Genomic DNA, 13,513 nt, shown 5'->3' with positions numbered 1-13,513 from the left:
GCACCCAAGGACACAGATTTGATTTTTCAACGAATTTATATGCACTGGAGCATGCGCATGTAGTTCAAATTTGAATTATGCACATAAATGCATTGAAAACTCAGTTAATGCATAAAAATGTCCAAACGAACCCTGAAAAATCACACAACACTCCTGTTGTTCTATGTTGACATGAGAAAAAAACTTGAAAGCAATAAGAGGCAATGGATATCGTTTCGTCCCCAAAGGTGGGACGTTCCCTACCGAAAACCATCATGCTTGTTGTGAGAAGCTCCGGTTTGTGAGAAGCATATACCCAAACCTGCCCCAAATGGGACAAAATTTGTACCACGGCATGTTGATGCCGCTCCATGATAGCATGCCAAGTCTCGTGAATTTCTTTTGGATTTAATAGAATTTAAAAACCAGGCATCTCACTGTTTTGCCGACAATCAACGGTGCCATGGTGTTTGAAATTCATTCCCATTTCTTGCATGGGACCTAAGCATGCACCCAAGGACAAAGATTTGATTTTTCAACGAATTTATATGCACTGGAGCATGCGCATGTAGTTCAAATTTGAATTATGCACATAAATGCATTGAAAACTCAGTTAATGCATAAAAATGTCCAAACGAACCCCGAAAAATCACAAAAATTCACACAACACTCCTGTTGTTCTATGTTGACATGAGAAAAAAACTTGAAAGCAATAAGAGGCAATGGATATCGTTTCGTCCCCAAAGGTGGGACGTTCCCTACCGAAAACCATCATGCTTGTTGTGAGAAGCTCCGGTTTGTGAGAAGCATATACCCAAACCTGCCCCAAATGGGACAAAATTTGTACCACGGCATGTTGATGCCGCTCCATGATAGCATGCCAAGTTTCATGAATTTCAGACGAGTTTTGGATTTACTAGAATTTAAAAACCAGGCATCTCACTGTTTTGCCGGCAATCAACGGTGCGCTGGTGTTTGAAATTCATTCCATTTTCTTGCATGGGACCTAAGCATGCACCCAAGGACATAGATTTTATTTTTCAACGAATTTATATGCACTGGAGCATGCGCATGTAGTTCAAATTTGAATTATGCACATAAATGCATTGAAAACTCAGTTAATGCATAAAAATGTCCAAACGAACCCCGAAAAATCAAAAAAATTCACACAACACTCCTGTTGTTCTATGTTGACATGAGAAAAAAACTTGAAAGCAATAAGAGGCAATGGATATCGTTTCGTCCCCAAAGGTGGCACGTTCCCTACCGAAAACCATCATGCTTGTTGTGAGAAGCTCCGGTTTGTGAGAAGCATATACCCAAACCTGCCCCAAATGGGACAAAATTTGTACCACGACATGTTGATGCCGCTCCATGATAGCATGCCAAGTTTCATGAATTTCAGACGAGTTTTGGATTTACTAGAATTTAAAAACCAGGCATCTCACTGTTTTGCCGGCAATCAACGGTGCCATGGTGTTTGAAATTCATTCCCATTTCTTGCATGGGACCTAAGCATGCACCCAAGGACAAAGATTTGATTTTTCAACGAATTTATATGCACTGGAGCATGCGCATGTAGTTCAAATTTGAATTATGCACATAAATGCATTGAAAACTCAGTTAATGCATAAAAATGTCCAAACGAACCCCGAAAAATCACAAAAATTCACACAACACTCCTGTTGTTCTATGTTGACACGAGAAAAAAAACTTGAAAGCAATAAGAGGCAATGGATATCGTTTCGTCCCCAGAGGTGGGACGTTCCCTACCGAAAACCATCATGCTTGTTGTGAGATGCTCCGGTTTGTGAGAAGCATATACCCAAATCTTCCCCAAATGGGACAAAATTTGTACCACGGCATGTTGATGCCGCTCCATGATAGCATGCCAAGTTTCATGAATTTGAGACGAGTTTTGGAATTACTAGAATTTAAAAACCAGGCATCTCATTGTTTTGCAGGCAATCAACGGTGCCATGGTGTTTGAAATTCATTCCCATTTCTTGCATGGGACCTAAGCATGCACCCAAGGACACAGATTTGATTTTTCAACGAATTTATATGCACTGGAGCATGCGCATGTAGTTCAAATTTGAATTATGCACATAAATGCATTGAAAACTCACTTAATGCATAAAAATGTCCAAACGAACCCCGCAAAATCACAAAAATTCACACGACACTCCTGTTGTTCTATGTTGACATGAGAAAAAAAACTTGAAAGCAATAAGAGGCAATGGATATCCTTTCGTCCCCAAAGGTGGGACGTTCCCTACCGAAAACAATCATGCTTGTTGTGAGAAGCTCCGGTTTGTGAGAAGCATATACCCAAACCTGCCCCAAATGGGACAAAGTTTGTACCACGACATGTTGATGCCGCTCCATGATAGCATGCCAAGTTTTAGATGAGTTTTGGATTTACTAGAATTTGAAAACCAGGCATCTCACTGTTTTGCCGGGAATCAACGGTGCCATGGTGTTTGAAATTCATTCCCATTTCTTGCATGGGACCTAAGCATGCACCCAAGGACAAAGATTTGATTTTTCAACGAATTTATATGCACTGGAGCATGCGCATGTAGTTCAAATTTGAATTATGCACATAAATGCATTGAAAACTCAATTAATGCATAAAAATGTCCAAACGAACCCCGAAAAATCACAAAAATTCACACAACACTCCTGTTGTTCTATGTTGACATGAGAAAAAACTTGAAAGCAATAAGAGGCAATGGATATCATTTCGTCCCCAAAGGTGGGCCGTTCCCTGCCGAAAACCATCATGCTTGTTGTGAGATGCTCCGGTTTGTGAGAAGCATATACCCAAACCTGCCCCAAATGGGACAAAATTTGTACCACGCATGTTGATGCCGCTCCATGATAGCATGCCAAGTTTCATGAATTTCAGACGAGTTTTGGATTTACTAGAATTTAAAAACCAGGCATCTCACTGTTTTGCCGGCAATCAACGGTGCCATGGTGTTTGAAATTCATTCCCATTTCTTGCATGGGACCTAAGCATGCACCCAAGGACACAGATTTGATTTTTCAACGAATTTATATGCGCTGGAGCATGCGCATGTAGTTCAAATTAGAATTATGCACATAAATGCATTGAAAACTCACTTAATGCATAAAAATGTCCAAACGAACCCCGCAAAAATCACAAAAATTCACACGACACTCCTGTTGTTCTATGTTGACATGAGAAAAAAACTTGAAAGCAATAAGAGGCAATGGATATCGTTTCGTCCCCAAAGGTGGGACGTTCCCTACCAAAAACCATCATGCTTGTTATGAGAAGCTCCGGTTTGTGAGAAGCATATACCCAAACCTGCCCCAAATGGGACAAAATTTGTACCACGGCATGTTGATGCCGCTCCATGATAGCATGCCAAGTTTCATGAATTTCAGACGAGTTTTGGATTTACTAGAATTTAAAAAACAGGCATATCACTGTTTTGCCGGCAATCAACGGTGCCATGGTGTTTGAAATTCATTCCCATTTCTTGCATGGGACCTAAGCATGCACCCAAGGACAAAGATTTGATTTTTCAACGAATTTATATGCACTGGAGCATGCGCATGTAGTTCAAATTTGAATTATGCACATAAATGCATTGAAAACTCACTTAATGCATAAAAATGTCCAAACGAACCCCGAAAAATCACAAAAATTCACACAACACTCCTGTTGTTCTATGTTGACACGAGAAAAAACTTGAGAGCAATAAGAGGCAATGGATATCATTTCGTCCCCAGAGGTGGGACGTTCCCTACGGAAAACCATCATGCTTGTTGTGAGAAGCTCCGGTTTGTGAGAAGCATATACCCAAACCTGCCCCAAATGGGACAAAATTTGTACCACGGCATGTTGATGCCACTCCATGATAGCATTCCAAGTTTCATGAATTTCAGACGAGTTTTGGTTTACTAGAATTTAAAAACCAGGCATCTCACTGTTTGGCCGGCAATCAACGGTGTCATGGTGTTTGAAATTTATTCCCATTTCTTGCATGGGACCTAAGCATGCACCCAAGGACACAGATTTGATTTTTCAACGAATTTATATGCACTGGAGCATGCGCATGTAGTTCAAATTTGAACTATGCACATAAATGCATTGAAAACTCGCTTAATGCATAAAAATGTCCAAACGAACCCCGAAAAATCACAAAAATTCACACAACACTCCTGTTGTTCTATGTTGACACGAGAAAAAAAACTTGAAAGCAATAAGAGGCAATGGATATCGTTTCGTCCCCAGAGGTGGGACGTTCCCTACCGAAAACCATCATGCTTGTTGTGAGATGCTCCGGTTTGTGAGAAGCATATACCCAAATCTTCCCCAAATGGGACAAAATTTGTACCACGGCATGTTGATGCCGCTCCATGATAGCATGCCAAGTTTCATGAATTTGAGACGAGTTTTGGAATTACTAGAATTTAAAAACCAGGCATCTCATTGTTTTGCCGGCAATCAACGGTGCCATGGTGTTTGAAATTCATTCCCATTTCTTGCATGGGACCTAAGCATGCACCCAAGGACACAGATTTGATTTTTCAACGAATTTATATGCACTGGAGCATGCGCATGTAGTTCAAATTTGAATTATGCACATAAGTGCATTGAAAACTCACTTAATGCATAAAAATGTCCAAACGAACCCCGAAAAATCACAAAAATTCACACAACACTCCTGTTGTTCTATGTTGACATGAGAAAAAAAACTTGAAAGCAATAAGAGGCAATGGATATCGTTTCGTCCCCAAAGGTGGGACGTTCCCTACCGAAAACCATCATGCTTGTTGTGAGAAGCTCCGGTTTGTGAGAAGCATATACCCAAACCTGCCCCAAATGGGACAAAATTTGTACCACGACATGTTGATGCCGCTCCATGATAGCATGCCAAGTTTTCAGATGAGTTTTGGATTTACTAGAATTTAAAAACCAGGCATCTCACTGTTTTGCCGGCAATCAACGGTGCCATGGTGTTTGAAATTCATTCCCATTTCTTGCATGGGACCTAAGCATGCACCCAAGGACAAAGATTTGATTTTTCAACGAATTTATATGCACTGGAGCATGTGCATGTAGTTCAAATTTGAATTATGCACATAAATGCATCGAAAACTCAATTAATGCATAAAAATGTCCAAACGAACCCCGAAAAATCACAAAAATTCACACAACACTCCTGTTGTTCTATGTTGACATGAGAAAAAAACTTGAAAGCAATAAGAGGCAATGGATATCATTTCGTCCCCAAAGGTGGGCCGTTCCCTGCCGAAAACCATCATGCTTGTTGTGAGATGCTCCGGTTTGTGAGAAGCATATACCCAAACCTGCCCCAAATGGGACAAAATTTGTACCACGGCATGTTGATGCCGCTCCATGATAGCATGCCAAGTTTCATGAATTTCAGACGAGTTTTGGATTTACTAGAATTTAAAAACCAGGCATCTCACTGTTTTGCCGGCAATCAACGGTGCCATGGTGTTTGAAATTCATTCCCATTTCTTGCATGGGACCTAAGCATGCACCCAAGGACAAAGATTTGATTTTTCAACGAATTTATATGCACTGGAGCATGCGCATGTAGTTCAAATTTGAATTATGCACATAAATGCATTGAAAACTCAATTAATGCATAAAAATGTCCAAACGAACCCCGAAAAATCAAAAAAATTCACACAACACTCCTGTTGTTCTATGTTGACATGAGAAAAAAACTTGAAAGCAATAAGAGGCAATGGATATCACTTCGTCCCAAAAGGTGGGCCGTTCCCTGCCGAAAACCATCATGCTTGTTGTGAGATGCTCCGGTTTGTGAGAAGCATATACCCAAACCTGCCCCAAATGGGACAAAATTTGTACCACCGCATGTTGATGCCGCTCCATGATAGCATGCCAAGTTTCATGAATTTCAAACGAGTTTTGGATTTACTAGAATTTAAAAACCAGGCATCTCACTGTTTTGCCGGCAATCAACGGTGCCATGGTGTTTGAAATTCATTCCCATTTCTTGCATGGGACCTAAGCATGCACCCAAGGACACAGATTTGATTTTTCAACGAATTTATATGCACTGGAGCATGCGCATGTAGTTCAAATTTGAATTATGCACATAAATGCATTGAAAACTCACTTAATGCATAAAAATGTCCAAACGAACCCCGCAAAATCACAAAAATTCACACGACACTCCTGTTGTTCTATGTTGACATGAGAAAAAAAACTTGAAAGAAATAAGAGGCAATGGATATCGTTTCGTCCCCAAAGGTGGGACGTTCCCTACCGAAAACCATCATGCTTGTTGTGAGAAGCTCCGGTTTGTGAGAAGCATATATCCAAACCTGCCCCAAATGGGACAAAATTTGTACCATGACATGTTGATTCCCCTCCATGATAGCATGCCAAGTTTCATGAATTTCAGACGAGTTTTGGATTTACTAGAATTTAAAAAACAGGCATATCACTGTTTTGCCGGCAATCAACGGTGCCATGGTGTTTGAAATTCATTCCCATTTCTTGCATGGGACCTAAGCATGCACCCAAGGACAAAGATTTGATTTTTCAACGAATTTATATGCACTGGAGCGTGCGCATGTAGTTCAAATTTGAATTATGCACATAAATGCATTGAAAACTCACTTAATGCATAAAAATGTCAAAACGAACCCCGAAAAATCACAAAAATTCACACAACACTCCTATTGTTCTATGTTGACACGAGAAAAAAACTTGAGAGCAATAAGAGGCAATGGATATCATTTCGTCCCCAGAGGTGGGACGTTCCCTACGGAAAACCATCATGCTTGTTGTGAGAAGCTCCGATTTGTGAGAAACATATACCCAAACCTGCCCCAAATGGGACAAAATTTGTACCACGGCATGTTGATGCCACTCCATGATAACATTCCAAGTTTCATGAATTTCAGGCGAGTTTTGGTTTACTAGAATTTAAAAACCAGGCATCTCACTGTTTGGGCGGCAATCAACGGTGTCATGGTGTTTGAAATTTATTCCCATTTCTTGCATGGGACCTAATCATGCACCCAAGGACACAGATTTGATTTTTCAACGAATTTATATGCACTGGAGCATGTCCATGTAGTTCAAATTTGAATTATGCAAATAAATGCATTGAAAACTCACTTAATGCATAAAAATGTCCAACGAACCCCGCAAAATCAGAAAAATTCACACGACACACGTGTTGTTCTATGTTGACATGAGAAAAAAAACTTGAAAGCAATAAGAGGCAATGGATATAGTTTCGTCCCCAAAGGTGGGACGTTCCCTAACGAAAACCATCATGCTTGTTGTGAGAAGCTCCGGTTTCTGAGAAGCATATACCCAAACCAGCCCCAAATGGGACAAAATTTGTACCACGACATGTTGATGCCGCTCCATGATAGCATGCCAAGTTTCAGACAAGATTTGGATTTACTAGAATTTAAAAACCAGGCATCTCACTGTTTTGCCGGCAATCTACGGTGCCATGGCGTTTGAAATTCATTCCCATTTCTTGCATGGGACCTAAGCATGCACCCAAGGACAAAGATTTGATTTTTCAACAAATTTATATGCACTGGAGCATGCGCATTATTTCAAATTTGAATTATGCACATAAATGCATTGAAAACTCAATTAATGCATAAAATGTCCAAACGAACCACGAAAAATCACAAAAATTCACACAACACTCCTGTTGTTCTATGTTGACATGAGAAAAAAACTTGAAAGCAATAAGAGGCAATGGATATCGCTTCGTCCCCAAAGGTGCGACGTTCCCTACCGAAAACCATCATGCTTGTTGTGAGATGCTCCGGTTTGTGAGAAGCATATACCCAAACCTGCCCCAAATGGGACAAAATTTGTACCACCGCATGTTGATGCCGCTCCATTATAGCGTGCCAAGTTTCATGAATTTCAAACGAGTTTTGGATTTACTAGAATTTAAAAACCAGGCATCTCTCTGTTTTGCCGGCAATCAATGGTGCCATGGTGTTTGAAATTCATTCCCATTTCTTGCATGGGACCTAAGCATGCACCCAAGGACAAAGATTTGATTTTTCAACGAATTTATATGCACTGGAGCATGCGCATGTAGTTCAAATTTGAATTATGGACATAAATGCATTGAAAGCTCAATTAATGCATAAAAATGTCCAAACGAACCCCGAAAAATTACAAGAATTCACAAAACACTCCTGTTGTTCTATGTTGACATGAGAAAAAAACTTGAAAGCAATAAGAGGCAATGGATATCGTTTCGGCCCCAAAGGTGGGACGTTCCCTGCCGAAAACCATCATGCTTGTTGTGAGATGCTCCGGTAGAAGCATATACCCAAACCTGCCCCAAATGGGACAAAATTTGGACCACCGCATGTTGATGCCGCTCCATGATAGCATGCCAACTTTCATGAATTTCAAACGAGTTTTGGATTTACTAGAATTTAAAAACCAGGCATCTCACTGTTTTGCTGGCAATCAACGGTGCCATGGTGTTTGAAATTCATTCCCATTTCTTGCATGGGACCTAAGCATGCACCCAAGGACACAAATTTGATTTTTGAACGAATTTATATGCACTGGAGCATGCGCATGTAGTTAAAATTTTAATTATGCACATAAATGCATTGAAAACTCTCTTAATGCATAAAAATGTCCAAACGAACCCCGCAAAATCACAAAAATTCACACGACACTCCTGTTGTTCTATGTTGACATGAGAAATAAAAACTTGAACGCAATAAGAGGACATGTTGATGCCGCTCCATGATAGCATGCCAAGTTTCAAGAATTTTAGACGAGTTTTGGATTTACTAGAATTTAAAAACCAGGCATCTCACTGTTTTGCCGGCAATCAACAGTGCCATGGTGTTTGAAATTCATTCCCATTTCTTGCATGGGACCTAAGCATGCACCCAAGGACAAAGATTTGATTTTTCAACGAATTTATATGCACTGGAGCATGCGCATGTAGTTCAAATTTGAATTATGCACATAAATGCATTGAAAACTCACTTAATGCATAAAAATGTCCAAACGAACCCCGAAAAATCACAAAAATTCACACAACACTCCTGTTGTTCTATGTTGACACGAGAAAAAAACTTGAAAGCAATAAGAGGCAATGGATATCGTTTCGTCCCCAAAGGTGGGACGTTCCCTACGGAAAACCATCATGCTTGTTGTGAGAAGCTCCGGTTTGTGAAAAGCATATACCCAAACCTGTCCCAAATGGGACAAAATTTGTACAACGGCATGTTGATGCCGCTCCATGATAGCATTCCAAGTTTCATGAATTTCAGACGAGTTTTGGTTTACTAGAATTTAAAAACCAGGCATCTCACTGTTTGGCCTGCAATCAACGGTGTCATGGTGTTTGAAATTCATTCCCATTTCTTGCATGGGACCTAAGCATGCACCCAAGGACACAGATTTGCTTTTTCAATGAATTTATATGCACTGGAGCATGTGCATGTAGTTCAAATTTGAATTATGCACATAAATGCATTGAAAACTCACTTAATGCATAAAAATGTCCAAACGAACCCTAAATAATTCCAATTCTTTTATGATCACTGCAGATAAAAGGTCTAGCAATTCAAACACCGTGCGTGGCCGTTGTACCCCATTATGTAACTCAAATGAAGACCAAAAAATCAAGTAGATCCCACATAGTTTATTATAACCAACCGTGTGAGATGCAGCACAAAATATCTTCGGACCGTGTCTGATGACACTTAGCGCGCCAGTTTTTTGGCTGAAGCGATTCCAAATTTTCGGCTTCCGCTTACCTTCCTGCCCCCTCCCCCTTACCAAAAGCCACATTTCCCCTCTTTCCGCCTTCCTTTCCAAGTTGAAACCTTCACTCCTTGCTTGCAGTGCCGCCGCCTCCTCGCCGACGACCCTCCTTCACGCTGCTCGGCATCGCCTATCCAGGCAGGTAATCCGCACCCGACCCGCATCCTCCTCCTCCTTCCACATCCCACATGGCCTGACCGCCGGCGCGAGCGCGACACCTTCCACCCAAATCACCGACCCCTCCACCAAATAAGCGCCGGCCTACGCCATGGTGCACGCAGTATAGCCAGGACCTCAAAGAGCATTTGGCAGCGGAGAAGCAAATCGCGGCCGCACGCGCGGATGAGGTAGCGATGGCTGCCATTCATGCCGACCCCCAGATATTGGAGGAGCACCTCGCCGTCTAGGCCACCGTTGACGCCTCGCGCGCCGACGCCGCAACGCGGTTGGCTGCTTTAACCGACAAATCATGGTGTTTTCTCGAGGCCACCGTTGGTGCCTTCGACGAAGACTACGAGGTATTTTCTCAGCGTGCGCGTGCTTACCTCATCTCGAGAGCCAGCAAGTTGGTGCCCGGAGCGGCTCAGGCAACTCACCACTACAACGAGGGCACTATAAGGAGCCAATCGTCATCGATATCTCCGACAATGAGGAGTAGCTTGTCTTATTAGCTCACTATAAGGACCCATGTTCAGTTTGCTAGCTACTGCCTTTCCGTAACAAATTCTAGTGAATTGTGCTATCTACTTTTACCATGCAATCTTCTCCTATAGTGTATATGTTCTATATGTCGTGCAATGTGGTGTTCAATTAACTGCTTGGTTCAATTCTGCAAATGTGATGTTCAATTCTTCAGGGTGCAATATTTCCAAGTTGTTAAGCATGCTTGGCTTGGTTAACTATCTGATCTTCTATTAGGAGTATGTTATATTGTTCAATTGGTGTTTACTTAACTGCTTGGTTCATTTGTTGTGGCTTGGTTCACTTGTTTTGGTGTTTAGTTAACTGCTTGGTTCAATTCTGCAATGCGATGTTCAATTGTTGTGGCTGCATTCTGTTATTGTATACCATGTGAGGAATAAATTGAATTTGGCTATACTAAATACATGAGAAACAAATACAATTGCTATATTTCCAAGTTGCTAAGCATGCTTGGTTTGGTTAACTGTCTGATCTTCTATTAGGAGTATGTTATATTGTGCAATGTGGTGCTTAGTTAACGTTTGGTTCATTTGTTGTGGTGTTTAGTTAACTGCTTGGTTCAATTCTGCAATGCGATGTTCAATTGCTATGGCTGCATTCTGTTATTGTATACCATGTGAGGAATAATTCGAATTTGGCTGCACTTAATACATGAGAAACATATACAAGTGCTATATTTCCTAGTTCTTAATCATGCTTGGTTTGGATAAATGGGTTTTCCATGTGGCTTGAATTAATCTTATTTATCTGCAATGTGCTTATTTATCATCAACATATTTTACTGATAGCATGCGAACCCTTACTTAACCTAATGACTAACTACCTTATATGTGTTGCAGGGAAACAATGGGAAGCACTAAGGTTTACAAGATGGTACTAACTATTATACCTTGCCTTTTTGTATTCCTTTGCCCCATTTCCAATATAGAGAAGATATTTATGCACATCCTTGTTTTCAGGCTTCACTGATGATTACCTCTCAAACCATCTCTGTGATCAGGAGGCGAGGAAAGTTTTCATACAACACCCACGGTTCAATATTGAAGTGTTCCTGAAGAGGTCGAAGGATGGACGGTCAATCATCCACAGGCACTGGCCTAAAGTTCCAAAGACCTTCAACATGAATGAAGGCTCAATATTTGCCTTCCGCTTCAGCAGTAGATGCGGAGCATCCCAAGGTCATCCCCATGGACCAACCTACGTCTCCCACGACACCACTTGGACCCATTACAAGAGCCCGAACAAAGGCTATCGAAGATAAGGTGAACTCGCTCCTATCCGAACTACCACTTTCTATGCACGAGACATGGCTGCTACCTCAAGCGGAGACACTATGTGTGATCAGGTACTTGGAGGAAAGCCACGGAACAGCTACACCCAACGGACAAGTCGCTGAGGACACCAACCGCGAAGGACAAGAAGAAGAGCTACCGAAGAAGCTCCAGCCACCAGACGACCGGTCTGGACCGGACGTCCGGTGCCTGAAGCCAAACCTGCCCCAAGTCCCAAGCAACAGCGAGCGGACGTCCAGCCAGGACCAGACGACCGGCCACACCCTCCAGCGAGCGGACGACCGACAAGGTCCGGACATCCGGCGTCTCCGCACCCGAGCCAAAATTAGCGGAAGTCCGAAGTCACCGGACGTCCGGCACCGCCTCCACAGAACGGAATTAGCGGAAGTCCGACGACATCGGACGTCCGGACGCCCATGAGCCACCGGACGACCGGCCCCCAGCGAACGTCTGGTACCTGTCTGCGCATTTCGGGCCGAAGCCCATGTACCCCTTCACTTCGCCCCTCTTTTGCACTAAGACTATAAATAGACCTCTTCCTCCTCCTAGCTGGTTAGCGTTGGTTTAGCTCATATGTGAGATAGAGCTTTGCTCATCCATTACGGATCTACTCCACGAGAGAGACCACGGCCCCTCTACAGAGAAGATCCCCTTGGATTCAAGACCCCCTCTTGGGTGGCCCCATCAAGACCTCCTCGCGGAGAAGAACCGGTTACCTATGTATCGTCCCTTGTTGGATTTGGACCATGTGATCTCTATGTGTTCTTGGATCTAGCATATGTGTGACTATCTCTTGTTGGTTTGAGAGTTCCCCTTGTGTTTTCCCTCGTTTCCCCCTCGTGTTCTTCGTGTTCTTAGTTGGGATCCGCTCCTTTCGTGAAAGATCGACCGTATAGGGTTCCACCCTACATCATCTTGGTATCATGAGCCACGTTGATCACGATTTTGGAGCCTCCCCGTTGTGTTTTCTAGCCTAGTTTTGTTGTTTTCGTCCTAAAATCAAAAATTCCCCACCAAAAATAGCCCCAATTTTTTTGTGATTTGTTGGTGTGATGAAGTTTTGTTGGATTTGATCCATGGATTTGGTTTGCCACGAGTGGATCTAACTTTTCCCCTTCTTCTCCACCATTTCCATCCACAAAATCGCCCGGATTTGACCAATTTGGCCGCCTCCACCTCGAACCCGTGTTGTTCATCCAGTGCCCAAAATCGCCCAGGCACCGCACGTCCGCTAGCTACCGGACGTCCGACGATCGGACGACCGCTCCACCACCGGACGTCCGCTGATCACTGACGAAACTGAATCCCCCCCCCCCAATTTTCAGCCACATCCACCACTTTCCCATACAATTCCCTATACCACCACCACTTTCGCATAACACCACCATAGCCTGTCCGCTACCCAACTCCGGCGATTTTGACACATTTTGGTCTTGGAGAATTTGAGTTGTGGTAACCGTGTCCTTTTGTGTTTCGGCTATCTAGGTACGGTTCGACATCGACATCACGACCGCTCATCTTCGCCACGGACTACTACGATCGGCTACATCATTTCGGTATCAATCTCATCTTGGTATCATGATAGCCTCATACACTCTTGCATTTGCATTGATAACCCCATAGCCTTACTTTTTGCGTAGCTTACCCATCGAGACTAGCCTTTGAGTATTGCCGGCAACGTGACTTGTGCACATTAGTGATCATACTTCCCATAGCATAC

This window comes from Triticum aestivum, chromosome 1D, assembly GCF_018294505.1.
Source record: "Triticum aestivum cultivar Chinese Spring chromosome 1D, IWGSC CS RefSeq v2.1, whole genome shotgun sequence".
Classification (NCBI taxonomy): Eukaryota; Viridiplantae; Streptophyta; class Magnoliopsida; order Poales; family Poaceae; genus Triticum; species Triticum aestivum.
This window is presented reverse-complemented; position numbering follows the sequence as displayed.